This window comes from Chlorocebus sabaeus, chromosome 21 (assembly GCF_047675955.1).
Source record: "Chlorocebus sabaeus isolate Y175 chromosome 21, mChlSab1.0.hap1, whole genome shotgun sequence".
Lineage (NCBI taxonomy): Eukaryota > Metazoa > Chordata > Mammalia > Primates > Cercopithecidae > Chlorocebus > Chlorocebus sabaeus.
Window position 1 is genome coordinate 63213297 of NC_132924.1, and position 20349 is coordinate 63233645.

Here is a 20349-nt window from a genome sequence, read left to right on the forward strand (position 1 = left end):
TGAAATTAGAATTCAGGATTAATAAATTCACTCAAAACTGCACAACTACATGGAAACTGAACAACCTGCTCCTGAATGACTACTGGGTAAATAATGAAATTAAGGCAGAAATAAGTAAGTTCTCTGAAACCAATGAGAACAAAGATACAATGTACCAGAATCTCTGGGACACAGCTTAAGCAGTGTTTAGAGGGATATTTATAGCACTAAATGCACACAGGAGAAAGTGGGAAAGATCTAAAATTGACACTCTAACATCACAATTAAAAGAACTAGAGAAGCAATAACAAACAAATTCAAAAGTTAGCAAAATACAAGACATAACTAACATCAGAAGAGAACTGAAAGAGAGAGAGACACGAAAATCCCTTCAAAAAAATCAATGAATCCAGGAGCTAGTTTTGTGAAAATATGAACAAAATAGGTAGACCACTAGCCAGACTAATAAAGAAGACAGAGAAGAATCAAATAGACACAGTAAAAAATGATAAAGGGGATATCACCCCGATCTCACAGAAATACAAACTACCATCAGAAAATACTATAAACACCTCTATGCAAATAAACTAGAAAATCTAGAAGAAACTGATAAATTCCCGGACACATACACCCTCCCAAGACTAAACCAGGAAGAAGTCGAATCCTTGAAGAGACCAATAACAAGCTCTGAAATTGGGGCAGTAATTAATAGCCTACCAACCAAAAAAAGCCCAGGGCCAGGCAGAGTCACAGTCGAATTCTGCCAGAGGTACAAAGAGGAGCTGGTACCATTCCTTCTGAAACTATTCCAAACAGTAGAAAAAGAGGGGCTCCTCCCTAACTCATTTAATGAGGCCAGCACCATCCTGATACCAAAATCTGGCAGAGACACAACAAAAAAAGAAAATTTCAGGCCAATATCCCTGATGAACATTAATGCAAAAATCCTCAATAAAATACTGGCAAACTGAATTCAGCAGCACATCAAAAAGCTTATCCACCATGACCAAGTCAGCTTCATCCCTGGGATACAAGCCTGTTTCAACACATGCAAATCAATAAATGTAATCCATCACATAAACAGAACCAATGACAAAAAACACATGATTATCTCAATAGATGCAGAAAAGGTTTTCAACAAAATTCAATGGCCCTTCCTGCTAAAAACTCTCAATAAACTAGGCATTGATGGAACATATCTCAAAATAATAAGAGCTATTTATGACAGACCAACAGCCAATATCACACTGAATGGGCAAAAACTGGAAGCATTCCCTTTGAAAACCAGCACAAGACAAGGATGCCCTCTCTCACCACTCTTATTCAACATAGTATTAGAAGTTCTGGCCAGGGCAATCAGGCAAGAGAAAGAAATAAAGGGTATTCAAAGAGGAAGAGAGGACGTCAAATTGTGTCTGTTTGCAGATGACATGATTGTATATTTAGAAAACCCCATCGTCTCAGGCCCAAATCTCCTTAAGCTGATAAGCAACTTCAGCAAATCTCAGTATACAAAATCAATGTGCAAAAATCACAAGCATCCCTATACACCAATAATAGACAAAAAGAGATCCAAATCATGAGTGAACTCCCATTCACAATTACTACAAAGATAATAAAATACCTAGGAATACAACTTACAAGGGATGTGAAGGACCTCTTCAAGGAAAATTGCAAATCACTGCTCAAGGAAACAAAGGAAATAAGAGAGGACACACACAAAAAAATGGAAAAATAGTCTATGCTCATGGATAGGAAGAATGAATATTGTGAAAATGGCCATATTGCCCAAAGTAATTTGTAGATTCAATGCTATCCCCATCAAGCTACCATTGACTTTCTTCATGGAATTGGAAAAAACTACTTTAAATTTTATGCAGAACCAAAAAGAGCCTGTACAGCCAAGATAATCCTAAGCAAAAGGAATAAAGCTGGAGGCATCATGCTACCTGAATTCAAACTATACTACAAGGCTACAGTAACCAAAACAGCATTGTACTGGTACCAAAACAGGCATATAGACCAATGGAACAGAACAGAGGCCTCAGAAATAACACCACACATCTATAATCATCTGATTTTTGACAAACCTGACAAAAACAAGCAATGGGGAAAGGATTCCCTATTTAATAAATGGTGTTGAGAAAACTAGCTAGCCATATGCAGAAAACTGAAACTGGACCCCTTCCTTACATCTTATACAAAAATTAACTCAAGATGGATCAAAGACTTAAATGTAAGACCTAAAACCATAAAAACCCTAAAAGAAAACTTAGGCAATACCTTTCAGGACATAGGCACAGCAAAAAACTCATGACTAAAACACCAAAAGCAATGGCAACAGAAGCCAAAATTGATAAATGGGATCTAATTAAACTAAGGAGCTTCTGCACAGCAATAGAAACTATCATCAGAATGGATAGGCAACCTACAGAATGGGAGAAAATTTTTGCAATCTATCCATCTGACAAAGGGCTAATATCCAGAATCTACAAGGAACTTAAACACAGTTACAAGAAAACAAACAAACAAACGTACGTACCCATCAAAAAGTGGGTGAAGGATATGAACAGATACTTTTCCAAAGAAGACATTGATATGACCAACAAACATATGAAAAAAAGCTCATTATCACGGGTCATTAGAGAAATACAAATCAAAACTATAGTGAGATACCATCTCAAGCCAGTTAGAATGGCAATTATTAAAAAGTTAGGAAACAACAGATACTAGGGAGGATGTGGAGAAATAGGAACACTTTTACACTGTTGGTGGGAGTGTAAATTAGTTCAACCATTGTGGAAGACAGTGTGGTGATTCCTCAAGGATCTGGAACTAGAATTATCATTTGATCCAGCAATCCCATTACTGGATATATACCTAAAGGATTATAAATCATGCTACTATAAAGACTCCATGTACATGTATGTTTATTGCAGCACAATAGCAAAGACGTGGAACCAATTCAAATGCCTATCAGTGATAGATTGGATAAAGAAAATGTGGCATGTATACACCATGGAATACTATGCAGCCATAAGAAAGAATGAGTTCATGTGCTTTACAGGTATATGGATGAAGCTGGAAACCATAATTCTCAAAAAACTAACACAGGAACAGAAATCCAAACACCGCATGTTCTCGCTCAAAAATGGGAGTTGAACAATGAGAACACATGGACACAGGGAGGGGATCATTACACACCAGGGTCTGTCAGGGGTTGGGGGCCTAGGCAAGGGACAGCATTAGGAGAAATACCTAACGTAGATAACGAGTTGTTGGGTGCAGCAAACCACCATGGCACATGTATACCTAAGTAACAAAACTGCATGTTCTGCACATGTGTCCTAGAACTTAAAGTATAATAAAACAAAAACAACAACATTAACAACAACAAGAGTGTTTTTGTAGTGGCTGTTAATCGTCTTTTCTTTCCATATTAGTGCTTTATTTAGACGTGCTTGTAAGGCAGGTCTGGTGGTAACAAATTTCCTCAGCATTTGCTTGGCTTACAAAACTTCATTTTTGAAGTTTAGTTTGGCCTGATATGAAATTCTGGGTTGCAATTTCTTTTCTTTAAGAATGCTGAATATTGGCCCTGAATCTCTTCTAGCTTGTAGGATTTCTGCTAAGTCAGCTGTTAGTTTGATGGGCTTTTCTTTGTAGGTGACTTGATTCTTCTTCCAGCTGCATTTAACATTTTTCTTTCATTTAGACCTCAGAGAATCTGAAAATTATTTCTCTTGTGGATGTTCTTTTTGTGAAGTATATTACTGGGGTTCTCTGCATTTCCTGAATTTGAATGTTGGCCTCTCTAGCTAGGTTGGGGAAGGTCTCATAGATAATATCATGAAATGTTTTCCAAGTTGCTTACACCCTCTTTGTGTTTTTCAAGGACACCGATGAGTCATAGATTTGGTCACTTTATATAATCTCATATTTCTTTGAAGTTTTGTTCATTCATTTTCATTCTTTTTTTGTTATGCTTGTCTGTCTTATTTCAGAAAGCCAGTGTTCCAGCTTTGAGATTCTTTTCTCTGCTTTGTCTGTTCTGCTATTACTACTTGTGATTTCCTTATAAAATTCTTGTAGTGTGTTTTTTCAGCTATATCAGGTAAGTTACAATTTTTTTTCTATACTGGCTATTTTGTCTATAAGTTCCTGTATTGTTTTATTGTGATTCTTAGCTTTCTTGCATTGAGTTTCAGTGTACTCCTTCATCTCAATGGTCTTTATTTCTATTCATATTCTAAATTCTATTTCTGGCACTTTAGCTATCTCAGCCCATTTTTAAACCCTTCCTGGAGAGGTGGTGTGGTTGTTTGGGGAAAAGAAGGCACTCTGGCTTTTGAGTTTTCAGAGTTCTTGTGCTGGTTCTTTCCCAGCTTTGTGGGCTTATGTTTCTTCAGTCTTTGAGGTTTCTATACTTTGAATTTTTTTTCTTTTATCTTATTTGATGACCTTGAGGGTTTGATCGTGGTCTAAGGGAGATTCAGTAGACTGGCCTCATTTCTGGATCTTAGGGGGCCGATGCTCAGTTCCCAGCTCCTGGACTGCATGCTTTAGCAATGGGAAACTTTTATCCAGCCCCAACTTTGTTTTCTGACTCCCCAGGGTTTGGAGTCCACTGCACTGGGAGAACCAAGGTATTCCTGGACTGCTGGTCTCTACATTCTGATGGGTGGTGTTAGCCAAAAAAACAAACATTTATTTCATGATTTGTTCATTTTGTGTTGGCAGATAGATAGATAGAGAGTTTAAAATAATTCAAGCTTACTAGAGAGTTACATTAGACAGAGAAGCCACCACTCTATTTGTAATTTACAAACCAGTGCCAGGGATATAGTGGCAGTGGCCATTTTAAAGACTGGGTCATTAATAAAGTGCTAGTGAGACTGGGTATATGGTTTGGATGTTTGTCCCTTTCAAATCTCATTTTGAAATGTGACCCTCAATATTTGAGGTGGGCCTAATGGGAGATGTTTGGGTCATGGGGGCGGATTTCTCATGAATGGTTTGGTGCCCTCCCCATGGTAATGAGTTGCAGCAAGTTCTTATTGTTAAAAAGAGTTTAGAACCTTCCTAATCTCCTTCTTGCTTTCCTGCTTTTTGTTTTGCCATATGATATGCCTGCTCCTGCTTCACCTTTTGCCATGAGTATAAGCTCCCTGAGGCCTCGCCAGAAGCTGAGCAAATGCCAGTGCTATGCTTGTACCCGCAGAATCATGAGCCAATAAAATATCTTTCTTTACAAATTATCCAATCTCAGGTATTCCTTTATACAAGTGCAAAAACACATTAACATATTGGGAATGCTAATAAAATAATTCTGGGGCAAAGGCAAAAGTTTAGCTCAGCAATTAGGCTCCTTTTGTCTTGCCACAACAGCAAATTTAAAGGACAGGCTTTCAACTCTTATATGATTGGGATTTTATTATGTTTCAACCATTTAAATTTAGTGACCTTTAGGCAAGTCACTTAATTTATCTGTGCCTGTTCCTCATTGATAGAATGAAAACACCAATACAACAATAACTACCTCACAAGACTGTGGTGAGGATTAAATGATATAATCTAGGCTAAGTATGAACATACTATTCATAACATATTAATCACTCAGCAAAAATTCAAAAGCCCTCAAAGTTCTTTTTTTCTTCATAATTGATTCTAGGATGTTATTTGGCTGTGTCTTATTGTTTCCCATGATATTGCTGATTATATAAACCCTAATATTAACATATATTTTGATTCTTGGCCATATTCCAACTCCTGGAATTCATCTGCACTTCTTGTCTTGGCTCTGTTTGTTTTGTTTTGGCTTTGGGCACTCAGCTCTATGGCTATCCAGTTATCACAACTTCATCTCACACAATCATCTGAAGAACAGAGAAAACATAAAAAACATTAACACAAACATAATAAAAACAAACAAGATCAAATTATTCTGCATGAAGATGTTTTAGTAACTTGAAGATCGATGAAATCTGCCTTCTGTATATATAAATAGTATTTTAACAACCCTTATGCCAGCTTCATAAAAGTTTCTGGGTTTTTTCTGCAAAAAATTATTTGCTGTTCAAGAGATGATACTAACTGAATACGTTGCAGTATCTTCGCATTTATGTTGGTATATCTCACCTTTCTTTTTGGCAGAAGAACAACAATGACTTAGCCAGGTAGAGCTTGACAGTATGTAGAACTTTAAATTTAGTACAAATAAATGTTGTAGTTTATGCAGCTATGTAGTCATTGTGTAAACTAAAATCTTTAGACATGAACTCTATTTTAGATAAATATTATATTTTATAAATGAATAAATATGTAATATATACAGTAAACTACCAGATTAAGAAACCTGAATATTAAATAGATGTTCTTTAAGGCAGATGGATTTATAAAGTAATGTAATAATCTTTACAGTGTGTTGTAGCTTACAGTACTTTATAGCTCATAAATCATTCTGGGTTTTCATTGTTTCATGCATATCCAAGGATTATCTGGATTAAGAAATTGTGATTTTTGTCAACTATTAGCTTGCATTTGCTTACTATAAATATTGCATACAGACTCAAATAGTCAAGAATATTGGGCATTGAAACATAGTATGCATTTAAAAATCTGAGAATGAGAAAAATAAGGCAAATTAAATAATACTGTATTTTTATATATTAAATACTTATGCAACAGGGTAGAGGTAATGGAATATATGATATCTACATTTAAAAATAACGAATGGTTACTATAGAGGATCATATTTATATTCTAGAATTTGTCTTATTTATAAATTCAATGTTATTGTAGAATTTCCAGGATAAATCAATATAAGTACTTGCACTTTATGAAATTTATTCCTTCATTGCTTTGCTTAAGTATGCACAGCTAATATATTACTACTAAACATTGTGTTTACTACCAGTCTATTAGCATAATTAATTTGTCTCTGACAGAATCCTGTGATTACCCCAAAGTGACAATTATTATAAGATAAAAATTTCAGACTAAAGTGCTCAGTTATTGGCTAGTGATTTGGGCTGCACTTAGCTGAAGAGTTCTGGTTTTGCCTGGGTGCCTTCATGTATTTATAATCATGTGGGAGCTGGTTGACCTAAGGCTTTAACTCAACTGCTCATTCCTGCAGGCTAGCCCAGTCTTGTTCACATGGAAATTCATTCCAAGAACAGCAAGAACCCAACAACCAAGGTAGAGCATTTTAAAAAATCTGCTTGCATTATATTTGTTTGTTATGTTCTATTAGCCAAAGCAAGTCACATGACCAAGCCTATTAGTCCGTGTGGTAAGACATTAACCTAACGTGAGGACACAGGGTGCCATACGTAAATTTGGATTGAATAATCTACCACAATGAGGTCTTACAAGGTAATTTAAGTAATCTCTCACTTCACAAAGAGATAGCTAAAATGTCAAATATAAATATAATTTCTTTCAACTTGAATTCTATTTGCTTGATGACACAAGAATTTATTTGTTTGGTAACTGCTTCTGTAGCAATAAGCTTTTCCTAGTGACAGATATGTCTCAATATTGTTTGTACAGAGAAAGTTTGAATCTTCTTCCCCTTCTCCATCCCTACCATCCACCATCCATCTTCACTAACCCTTCAAACAATTAAATCATGTCTATTGTAACATAAAATGAACTCCACACAATGAACCAAACTAAACCAAATCAAACCAAATAATATCAGCAACAAATTAAAATTATCAAAACTTTTTCACATAGCAGATAAGTATTTTCAGAGGAAGTTTACATATACCATACGTGCTCAAAATTAAGATTTCTAACATGAAATTAAGATTTCCACAAAAAGTCAGAATTTAGGTATTTTAGGTAAATTCTCATACAGAGTTAGTGCCTTTTGAGCTGCAACAACTTAAGCATTCAATGAGTGATGGTTTGATGAGAAAGTAGAGCTTAAGTACCATGCTAGTCTTTATATAAATAGTATATTTTATTGCCTTCTACCAGCACATTTATTATTTTATAGTTACAAATCAGCTTCTCAGTATCTCCTCGCTTTCTGTCCTCATTTATTGACAAATAATTTTGATTGTTTACTGATCAGAAGATTTATTTGGGAAAATGTGTGAGTCAAATGAAAAATGAGAATTATAATTCAAGGGTATAATAAGATCTCTCAAGAGGATTTTAGACTAAGTAAACTGAATGTGTTTGTAGGCCAATGAAATGGGTCAGGAGAAGAGTGAGGCTTTTTAAGAAAAAAGCTATGCAATTCATTTATAGAATGAGTTTGCAAGGAGCCTAGCTATTATTTTTGGAAAAGAGGACAGACTTGTTTCTCTATGAGAGAAGAAAAGGGTAGAATAAGTATAGGCTGTAGAACAAGGCTATGCAAAAGAACAGATTATGATGCAACAGACATTTATCATTGGAGGGGGAGACATTTTTTCTTTTTCATGCTGTTCAGTAAAATAAGAGGTAGGATCAATTACTTACATTGAAAGTCTAGTTCATTGCAGTTCATCTGACATTATTTGAACATTTCTTATGTGACGAGAATATTCCTAGATACCTATGATCCCAAGAGGAGTAATCAGCAATCTCTATTGAAGGACTTGGCAATCTAAGTGAGAGACTGGTCACATAAATCCAGTCTAATGTTCATAGGTAGGCTTTTGGAGAAAATGTTACCTAAGTTTGGTCTTAAAGGACATACAGACATTAATCATGAGAAGATAGGGAAGGAGATTGCAAACAGAAAGAAAAGTAATTGCCAAACCAGCTAAGGTAGACAGACAAATGTTTACTATTGATAGAACTGTTTCTGAATTGTTTTTAACTTATTACTTCTTTGATGAGCATGAAAAATTTTACACGTCCCTCTTCCTGAAATACTGAATTGCCTTCCACTAATGCTGCCCACTATAGAACCTGATATTTCTTGGTGATGAGAAGACTCTCCCTGAGCAAATTGAACTGGCAGTTGAAAGTATGTGTGGGTCTTTCTATTAGCAATTCTGCAAGAGGCTTATGCTGTGGAAACTACAGGCAGTAGAACATAAATAGAAAGGAAGCATAAACTAGAATTAACAGGACTCCTGGTTTATACCTAGGGAGCCATGGAGGACTGGAAATAGTTCTGAGACAGTAAAGCAAGGTACTTAACATTTTCTACCAGTTAAATTCCTATGTAGCCTCTAATGAAGTACTACTTGATTAAAGGTGTGAACAAGTGGAATAAATGACTCATAAGGCTTCCACGTCACACATATTTAAGATCCCAGTAACTTCAACATTAAAATTAGCAACCTGTTTATGTTGATTTGCCCAGGTAGATATTTTTTTCCTAAAGATATTTTATTTTAAGACAGGGTCTCTGTCTGTCACCTAGGCTGGAGTGTAGTGGCATGGTTATGGCTCTCTGCAGCCTCCACCTCCTGGGGTCAAGCCATCCTTTCACATCAGCCTCCTGAGAGCTGCTACCACACGTGCACAGCACCATATCCGGCTAATTTATTATTATTATTTGTAGAGATGGGCTGGTCACCCAGGCTGGTCCTGAACACCTGGGCCCAAACAATCAACCTGTATTGATCTCCCAAAGTGCTGGGATTATGGTGTGCAAAAGGGAACATAAATTACATTAACAAAAATCAGAGTAACAAAAACAACAGAAAACAAAACAAAACAAAAACACTATCAATCAAAACAAGTCATCTACCTAGGACACTTACTGAATTTATTTAAAGCTTTTAGATATTTGCTGAATGAACATTAGAATGGCTGTCATAAAATATTAGAAATTACTTTCTCAGAGTCCAAGGAGCATGGCTATTTTTTTTTTTTTTTCTTAGAGAATTTATTGTCAGCCCTACCTTTTATTGGTATAGAAAGGTGGACATTAGATCATGGGGTAAAAGAAACTTTGCCTCTTCAAGTTTGCTGCTGCATTTTGATTTTGGACCTCCTACAAACTTAATGGTACTGGTGGCAGCAGGACTCATATTAAAGATTGGCTGAGGCTAGTTTTCATTGCTGGCCTGCTTCAGACCCCTTTTTATTATCTTTGGTTCCCTAGCAACAGATAATGTTCAGTTAAGGCCAGATGATGCCATCAAGGCTCTTCCCTGTGCTATGATTTTGAGTGTTTATTCATTAACCACATTCCTTAGAGTCTATGTAATGGCCTCTATTAGTGTGAAATGGGAAAACTGTGATTTGGTTAATGAAACAGTCACTTATTTTTGAGCCTCTAATACTATAGAGTGAATTTGTTTGAAAAATGTGCTGAGCAAACTTCTTTGATGGCTTGAAGAAACATAATTTGTTGGTGACTTACTATAATTTAAAAAGAAGTAGAAGTGATTTCTCTATAGGTGGCTTCTTTCGAATTGCAGGTTTGAAGGTGGCTTATCACAGCAAGGAACTAATCGTCTGGTCTTAACTAGGCACACTGCTGCAAGATCTTGGAAACATTTCTTCTGATGCTTGTATCACCTTGAGCTTCATTTTAATGATACCTCGTTCTCTTTGGTATTGAGTCTCATTTCAACAGAAAATGTGAGCGAGTTTTACTTTTTTAAAGAACTGAGTTATGTAGACAAAGTTGGAAATTGCTAAAAAGTATTTCTCATATGTTTGAAAAATCCGTTGAGAGAGGTAGATTTGCCTTATTTTTTAACAGCTTTTAATACCTTTTGACATTAACTACTTTTTTAATATCTGTGATATTTGTCATTTTTACTTCAGAAATATAATTACTTATGCAATTGAAGTATTATTATGTAAGTGTCTTAATGGAAATAAATGTCTCCTCAAATTAATGTAATCCAAATTTTAAAGTTAACTTTAGAGTATTTTATATGGTTTTATAACTAATTTCTTTACCTAATCACAATTTAAATTTAGAATGAATAAAATCAGTTTTAATGTTTAGTATTTTGAAAACCAACTGGTTTATATTTCAATCAAAAAATCCCTTTTCTATGTTTATGTTAATGTGACTGTGCAAGACATTTTAGGTCTTGCAAATATGACAAAGACATAATCTTTGTTTTCAAGTAATTTATTATTTTATGAAGCAGGCATGTAAGTAAATTTAAAGCAAGGAATAATGTAACTTTACAGACAGAAACCCATGCAGATATAAATACATGTATTGGATTTGTTCAAGAGACAACAAGGATTTAAACTTGTCTAGGAAAGTGATTCTCCAATTTGCATTGCAGACCAACCAGCAGCATAATTTGAGAACTTTTTTAGAAATGCAAATTCCTGGGTTTTATCTGTAAGCTCAAAGAATCTGGAATGGAGTCTAGCAATCTGTTTGCACAAGCCCTTTATGTGATTCTAATGTACTCTAAAGTTTGAGACCCACTACTTCAGAGCTGAACTATCCAGTATACTAGCCACTAGCTACATATTGCTACACAATTTATATTAAATCAAGATTTCAGTTCCTCAGTTACATTAGCCACATATGCTTAGTATGTCTACTGAGTGCTCAGAAGACATATGGAGCTAGAGCCGCCACATTGGACAGAGTAGATATAAGGATTTCCATCATTAGATATCATTACTTTAGAGCATGGAGACCTCAATGAGATATTATCAAGGACAGAAAGAAAGCTTTAGTTCAGATCATAGAAACTCTTAAATGTAAAAGTAAGGAACTTGAGCCATACCCTAGTATAATAGGGGAGTGATAAATATTTTTTAAGGAAAGAACAATGACAAAGGCTGGACTTTGTTCACACAACATCAGTCTTCCAGCCAGGTACCAGATGATTCCTACTGACTGAGTCTAGAGGGAAGCAAATACCAGTTATACTTGCACTGAGACTGTAATAAAGGGAAGGGAAAGTACAATGTGCATTTATAAAACATTGAAAAAGTAGATGCAATAGGAACTGCTTGCTCTTTGGATAGGAGATGGTCAGAAAACAGAAAACTTGAATAAGACTTTATTTTTTAGTGAATGACTGGGACAAAGTTAATGCCATTACGAGTGACAAATAAGAATAGCAGTAGCTTATCAGATTAAGAAAAAAAAGATGATTAATTTGCCGTAACATTGTATTAAGCCAATAGCTTTTATATTCATCCAGAAATTTTTTCACTATTTTTATAACACAGTTTTAACTTGTTATTTCACTGTCTAATAGTTTCTTAGATAACCACTTTTAATGAAGAAATTAAATACTTTCCCAATAATTATTAAATGTTTATCAAAGATCAAAACAAAAACCAAAGAAATTTTATCTGTCAATGAATCCGGTGGAACTTGTCAAAACAATTATTTCCTTTTTAGCTAGAAAGTAATTTTTCTGAAAAAAGGGTTGCAAAGAAATGAAATAACCCAGGTTTAACTTATTATGTGAACATTCAAGTTTTCCCAAGTACACTCTGAATATTATAGTTCAATTTTGTGGCAAATTGAAATGGTTTTCAATTTTGTGTGAAATCAAATATTCTTTTTTTGAAATATGTGCAGTGCTTAAAGAGTCAAACATTGTTTTAGTCCTTTTTTATGTTACACACTTCACAGCAGTGCATAATTTACACATTAATGTGCTATACTCTTGTGGATTAATTTTATTTCCACTTGAAGATTCAAAGAGTCATATTAGCTAACATCACGTCAGAATGATTTGTGTGTTTTAGGCCAGTTCTTCATAATGACAGCTTAATTGACATGATTTGAGGAAGAGAAAATACCCGTTCTGTTAGGTGTCCAGAATCTTAAGTTGCAGTTCTTAATTCTACTGTTTTTAGGATGTTAGATGAGGAGTAAAATTCTTGGGCTAAAATTTCCTTATTTATATAATAAAAAACTTGAGCTATACTGCCTTGGTTTTTCTGGCTCTCAGTAAGGCAAAATCATGAGAACACAATTGCTTGAGATTATTTATTAGCTAATGTTTATCAAGGAGCATGTCTCCTGGGTGGTAACATGACAGAGGGCAGGCAAATTGCCGACAAGTCAAGGGCAATAAGGTTTGGGACATCGAATGTAGATGCTTATATCAGACTGGATGGTAGCAACTAGAGACTTTTCTTCAGGATTCTGAGATTTAGGGTAATATTGAAAATAAGGGAATTGCATCCTCATGTAAATTAGTCTCTAACTGGGAATTGGTGGTGTGATGGAAAATAAAAGACAATATTGCTTAGATTGAGCTGTTACGAAATAGAGCGGGAGCTGGGCTCTGGAAAATACTGATCGTTATACTTGATCTGCCTCTGGCATGTATTTATACGGTTAGATATATATATTCTGAAATTATACACTGTGGCAGTGAATTTGACACAGTGAGTAAATAACTGATAAGGTAGAAAGAGCCCTGGGTAAGGGATCCCAAGGCCTTGCTTAGATCCTAGCTTTTCTACTAGCTTGTGCCATGGTGTCAGGAAAGTCACTTATGGTGACATCTGCTTCTGTGCCAACTACCCTCTGGGAAAACTTGACACTCCTTGGCCTATCCAAGCAATAGAGAGAGCAATCTAAGTAGTAAGTGGCTAAATTGTTCCAATTTTTAGCCAGTCTGTTTAGTTAACCTTCTTATTAAAATCAGTGGCACTACAGATTAAATTACCTTCTGGTAACCATGCCAACAGGTGGATTTATGCAGGGCTCATAGAGTTGTGAACAATCACGACATTGACGTTGATTATATCCAACCTAGAGGAAGAAACAATAGATATATGTGGCAGTAAGGAGTGACCAATCACTTAGAATCAGTTTAATGGCTTTTATATTATATCTGATTTTTTTCCTTTCATGATCTAGTACTTTGCAGCATGAACACTTAAATTTCTCTCCAGGCCTTTCCAAAGGTGGCTTTTTAATTGCAGGTTCTCAGTCTCCTACTATTACTAACTTCATTTATGTAGAGTGACTTTCTTATTGACACAAGAAGTAATGCCTGTTTTCAGGGAGCCAGAGGATAGAACAAGAGCAGTTAAATGTATGATTAAACCTGCTCAGACTCTACTTATCTTCTTTGCTGCTGTCTCTCTTTTGGTCACAAATTATGCAGTGATAATGCAATTACTCTTTGTCTTCTGTATTTTATTGAACCAGAGATTTCTCCATGATCAGAACATATTTTATTACTTAAAAGGAGAACTGAAAATAGTTTTTCAAAAATTTTAATAAGATTTTCCATAAAATAGTATTATTTTATAATTCTGAAAATTAATTATCATGCTGGTATATTTTCCTTAATACAACCATTAGTTTCGTTTTAACATAATACAATATAATACAAGTCTCTTTTTAATCCTCTCTTCTTCCTGCAGTTTAATATCTCTGTGCTGGGTTTATTTATTTATTTATTTTTCCCCTACAAATAGAGGAATTTGGATTTGGTGATCTCTTAAATCCCTTGAAGCTCTGAGAGTAAGTCTGAGAGTTAAGGATAAAAGAAGGGCTTTCCTTATTTCCCGAGACTGAAGTCATGAAAATATCTACTTTGCTGCTTTCTAAAACATCCTTTAGACTCACTGAAGTGAACAGACCATTTCAATAGTCTGACACTGAATGCTATTTATCTTCCTGTGTTCCTCAAATGGTTGCCTCTCATTCTTCCATGCAGTGATTTTGCAGGCATTTAATCCTTGAAGCAAGTGGCACTTTTCTAATTTTCACTTAGGTCAATCAGTTCGGTGAGTATTGATGAACAAGCATTTGCTATAACCATGTCCCAAGTAATGTCAATCTGTATTGAACATGTGCCATACCTAAGAGATTTCTTAATTAACCTGCTGACACTGCCAATGAGAGTTCAATGTGGTTTCAAGAAAGACTCCTGCAAGCACGTGCCCCTTTACTATTTTTACCATTTGCTCTGATGTTCCAAGAATATCATGTCTTTCATTTTTATTATCAGAATTAAACAATTCATGAAGACCACTTAAATATGTGGTTTCAATTTTTTTAAATGCTGGTAAAATTCAAATGCTTTAAATATAGGAAAATGTAGGTCATGAAATAGGACCAAATGAATTACTTTTATGATTTTGGTTTTACTCTTTTTAAAAATTTTCTTTGTTTTAGAAAGGTCTATTCTGAAGCCATTTACCTGAAAAGTGTCACCTGAGAAGCTTAAGTCCTGAAACCCTCACTCAGGTGTCTCATATTATCATGTCATTATAAATGAGTTATCTTGCTATTTTTGAAAGTATAGGTCAACTGCTACTGTCACTTTCACTCTGGAAAACTTGGTACATACCCATTTCATTTTCTGTCGAATTTGCTTGAGTTTATTGCAAATCAAACATAATAGAAATTGTATTTTTCATTAAAAAAATACTGTGATTACCATCAATCTGTTACCTCAACAGCATTTACAAAAATTAAAGTATAAGTGAAATACAAAAAGTCTATAAAATATACTAATATTAAGTACACAGCTTGAAAATTGTTATATTACTCAGAGTGTTTCCAAACTTTATAAGTTTTTTTGGTACCCCTTCCCAGTCTATATCTTCCTTCACCTGTACAGGTAACCAATATTCTGATTTCTATCATTATCACTAATTTTATAAGAATTCTTTATTCAGCTCCAAAGAGATGCAAGATAGAAACTCTCCCTTTCACTAGCTCACAATATATTGTCGGGGAGACAAGAGCCATGAAGAAATTACCAGAGTACAAAAGCAATTCCTAAGCATCATAGAGTTGCAAAAGTGATAATGCCATCTCAGATTTTATAGTATGTACTATCTACAAATATGTATGCATTAATAATTATAATCGACACTCACAACACTTCTATATGATGAGTGCCATTATCTCTATCATACAATGAGATAACTTAAGGTCATAAAGGTTAACTAATATGTCTGTATTAGTTTTCTACTGCTGTGTAACAATAAATTACTACAAATTTAGCCGCTTATTATGTCATAGTTTCCATGTGTCAGAAACCTGGGCATAGATTAGGAGGGCTCTCTGCTCACCAGACTGAAAATGAGGTGTGCGTGACTAAAATCTTTTCTGAGACTTGAGGTCCTCTTCTAATCTTCATGTTTGCTGGCAGAATCCAGTTCTTTGTGGTTGTAGCACTGAGGTTTCAATTTTCTTGCTGGCTACTGGTTGCCCTCAGTTCCTAAAGATCAACCCCAAGTCCTAGTCAAGTGACTCTCTCACAACAAACGTGACAGTTTACTTCTTCATAGCTGGTGGCAGAATGTCTCTAACAAAAAGTTCTTCAAGAGGCTCTAACAAAAGTTAAAGGTATCATTATTGAATATTTATTATGTTCCATTCTCAAATTTAAAGCTATTGACAATTTTGTGATATAGAGTTCTGTGATATACCTACAGGTATGGAAGCCAAGGCTTGGAGAGGTAAAGTAACTTGCTTACATATCTTTCACATGAAAGAGTCAGCCAAGCTCTTTCTGACTACATAGTCTATGTTCTTACACACTATGTTACATGCCTAAAGGTAATATTTGGACTAGGCTTTGAAGGGTGTGTAGATATCAACACATGCCCTTCATATATAATATCTATATATAGATATTATATATCTATAGGTAGATATATAATAAAAATTATCCTCAACTAACAAAAACAGCAGGAAAAACATAGGCATAGGGTTGGTGAAGAGTCAGATATGTTGTTTGAACTGTAATATTCTTGGTGGTATAGCTGAATTATACCAACCAAATTTTCAGTTTCCCCTGGATAGCATTTTATTTGTTGATACTTTATTTTGATATCAAGGACATATTTACAAACTGAGTAAATGGTCCTCTGGAAGTTTTTGGTGTCTCATGTAAGGAACTTGTCCATTTCTTACACAGAATCTTTTTTCTTGAAGAACTTTGAGAGATATTTCTTTCTAGTTTTCAGATGAAAAAGAGCTGAGAACACTGAACTGAGCTACGATTATCTTCCCTTTGACCTGCTTAGACATCTTAGTGCCAAACTTGTGGTACACCCATAATGTGTCTGACTTAATGATCAATCTGTTTGTTCTATTTTTTATAGGTTTCATCCTCTTTTGATGTATTTTATATCTACAAGGCTGTCTTAAATTCCTTTTAAAACTAGTCAGGATATAAATAAACAAATATATGACTAAAATTTAGGCAGGTGCTTTACAGGAACCACTCCTGAATTTGCAGATATACAGGCAGCTCTGAAATATGATTTCCTGCTGCTTAGCTATCAATTCCCTAAAATGAAGTGAACTGGAACACTAAATCATTAGCTTGACTGTTATACTACTGTCAACAGATCCCAATGGCCAGGCCCAGACATTGCATTATAAAGAGTATGATTAGGACCTACTAATACAGATTCCATTCCTATGTTTCCTTTCTTTAACTTAGGAAGTAATTGAAGGCAAAGGATGTAAAAAGAGAGCTGTGAGAAATTAAGGTCCTTCATAAATTACTTCAGAAGCTGTGTCAGCTCAATTTAGGTAAAAGTATGCTGGTACAGACTCACAGAATGTGGTACATCAGCAGAGTGATGATTGTTACAAATAAAAGCACTGCATCTCTCTCACATTTTCAGATATGTAAACTGTATTAGAAAAATTATGCTGTACAACTCTGTTGGAAATATGATGTAGGAATTTTTTATAATGATAAGCTATTTGAAAGAGTTCATAGCAAGAGCTGCGAAACCTTGATAAGTAAAACTCAGTGAAGAAAGTAAACTGTAAAATCTAAGACCCCATACAAATTTCAGCAAACAAGAAATAAGGCAATGGGAATGGAAGTATTTAAAATATCATGTGGTATAAAAGTATGGAAAAGATGGGAATCACATAGGTATGCAAGTTTGGAAGTAGAGGTAAATGTCTTAGGAAGCTTGAGGACTAAATTACAAGAGAAGTAAATGGTGAAATGATATACAAATCATATACAGAAAGATAAAGCTAAAAAAAAAAAAAAAAAAAGGCCAGCAAGACGCTGTAAAAGGGAGGTGCCAATTATATATGTATCTCATGTACATTATGACTGGTTGAATATTGGTGCAGCAGGAAATTGGGTCAGAATAATAGCAACAAGTTGCCTGTTGTTAATGTTGTTTCTTGTGAAACCAAGGGAAAAATAAGAGATTTATTTTAAATTCATAGAAATTTTAGTTTATTGTATTTATTTTAACTCTTTTGACTTTAGCCCAAACTAAGAGAAAACTCTGTGGATTAAATTAGCATAATGAAGCTAATCAGTTTAGATCTATGGTAATTTCAGTAAATGCCTGTATTAGTTTCTTATGGCACTGTAAAAAATTACCACACATTTAGTGGCTTTAAATAACATAAATTTATTTTCTTATACTTCTGGAGGTCTGAGTTTGACTCCATTTCATTGGTTGATGAACTGTTGGGCCACACTCCCTCTGAAGGCTCTATAGGAGAATTTGTTCCTTGCTTCTTTCAGCTTCTGGGGCTGCCAGCAGTTTTTGGCTCGTGGTTGTGTATAACTCCAGTCCTCAAAGCCAGAATATTTAAATGTCTTCCTTCTTTATCTTCATATCACCTTTTCATTTGTGTATATAAAAGTCTCTGTCTCCCTCTTATAAGGATATATGCAATAGTAGTTAGAACATACCAGGTAAATCAAGGGTAATCTTCTTATCTCAGCATCTTTAATTTAATCATACCTGCAAAGTCCCTTTTTCTAAATAAGGTAACATTTACTTTTCCAGGTACAAGAGAGTGGTAATATTGGGAGCCATTATCTAGCTTACTACAATGCCAAATTTAAACATAAGATGATGTCCTGGCATACAATAAAGACTTTGGGCCAGGCAAGATGGCTCACGCCTGTAATTCCAGCACTTTGGGAGGCTGAGGTGGGTGGATCACCTGAGATCAGGAGTTTGGGAACAGCCTGGCCAACATACTTAAACTGCATCTCTACTAAAAATACAAAAATTAGCCAGGCGTGGTGGCAGGCACTTGTAGTCCCAGCTACTGGGGAGGCTGAGGCAGGAGAATCGCTTGAACCCAGGAGGCAGAGATTGCAGAGAGCCAAGATCCGGCCACTGCACTCCAGCTTGAGGGACAGAGCAAGACTCCACCTCAAAAAAAAAAAAAAAAAAAAAAAAAAAAGGCTGTGATATAAATTTATAAATTTGCAAGTTTGCTCTGTCTTAACCTCTGTAGGCCTCAGTTTATTCATCTTTCATGCTTCACATGGATATCATATTCCTTGTATTACCATGCCATGGTAAGAATTAGATAAGCAAGTGTGTAAAAATGTTTTCCAAGTGATAAGGCACTACGTAACTATAAGGCACCATTAATATCTTAATGTTAAACAAATTCTAGAATTATATCATAATAAAACATTGATAATATTTTACTGTAATTAATAATAATGGTAAATACTAGAGTAATATTAGAATAATATGATTTGAGGGAATCTGGACAGACTTATAAGGGCAAAAATATCTCCCCTTTTGTCCTCTGTTTCCTTATTTTTAACGTGTGAATAATAATAGCACCAACATTTAAAGATTGTTTTCAGATCAAATTAAATAGATTAATGCACATAAAATACTTCGAAGGTGTGAGGCACATAGTGGAATTAGTAATAATGGTAATAAAATAACTAATGAACTAAGAGCTCTGAGTAATTGATCTGGAATTTGGGAAAAGGATGTACACAGAAACAGGAAGAAGACTCTGAAAGAGGTGAAATGAGGTTGTCAAATAAATGGTTTGATGGTAAATCTCGAGTTGGAAAATACTGTTTTGGATAAGCCCTGCATTCAGAATGTTTTATTTATTGATTTATTATTATTTAAAATATGCACCATTTGTTTTTAGCATCCAGTATTTGTGTTAGTTAATTGTATAATGACCAAAATAGAACTCTGAGGAGTGCCATAAGCAGAACTCATAGAATACTTCTAGGATTCTATGTAGTTCATAAAATAGGCTGGAAAGATTAGGATGGAGGAAGTATTAGGATTTCTGACCCCCCTATTTGACCAACATCTGACTTTTTATGCAGGGTGAAAATGGAAACATATGGAACAAATATACATACAAAAATATTAAAGGACTATTAAAAGAGTTTTATAAGAAAAGGTGTATGAGAGTCCAAATCTGGTAGAACGGCCAGAAGAGACTTCACAGAGTAAATGATATTTGAGCTGAGTCAAGAAAGATGAACAGAAATATACTTCTTACGCAAAAAAAAAAAAAAAAAAAAAAAAAAAAAATGGAGAAATGGAGAAATACATTTCAGGCTGAGTAGGCCAAATATAGGAGCATGAAAGATCATAGTAGGTCCAGTTCATCACAGTAGGTTCAACTATGATGAACAGTTAAAAATAGAGTTTAGGCCTGGAGCAGTGGCTCATGCCTTTAATCTCAGCACTTTGGGAGGCCAAGGAAGCTGGATCACTTGAGGT

The 20349-nt window shown here is 34.9% G+C and overlaps 1 long non-coding RNA gene across 4 annotated transcripts in view; it reads left to right on the forward strand.

Moving 5' to 3' along the window:
- The first annotated feature begins 3933 nt into the window (after positions 1-3933).
- Positions 3934-20349, forward strand: part of LOC119626239 (uncharacterized) — a 231578-nt gene continuing 215162 nt past the window's right edge. For 2 of the 4 annotated variants that reach the window (XR_005242406.2, XR_012090371.1), the window contains exons 1-2: positions 3934-4093; positions 7118-7179. This is a non-coding gene — a long non-coding RNA (uncharacterized lncRNA). Of the gene's footprint in view, positions 4094-7117; positions 7180-10368; positions 10519-20349 lie in introns of those variants that run through there. The other 2 variants (XR_012090372.1, XR_012090373.1) reach the window with 2 other exon arrangements.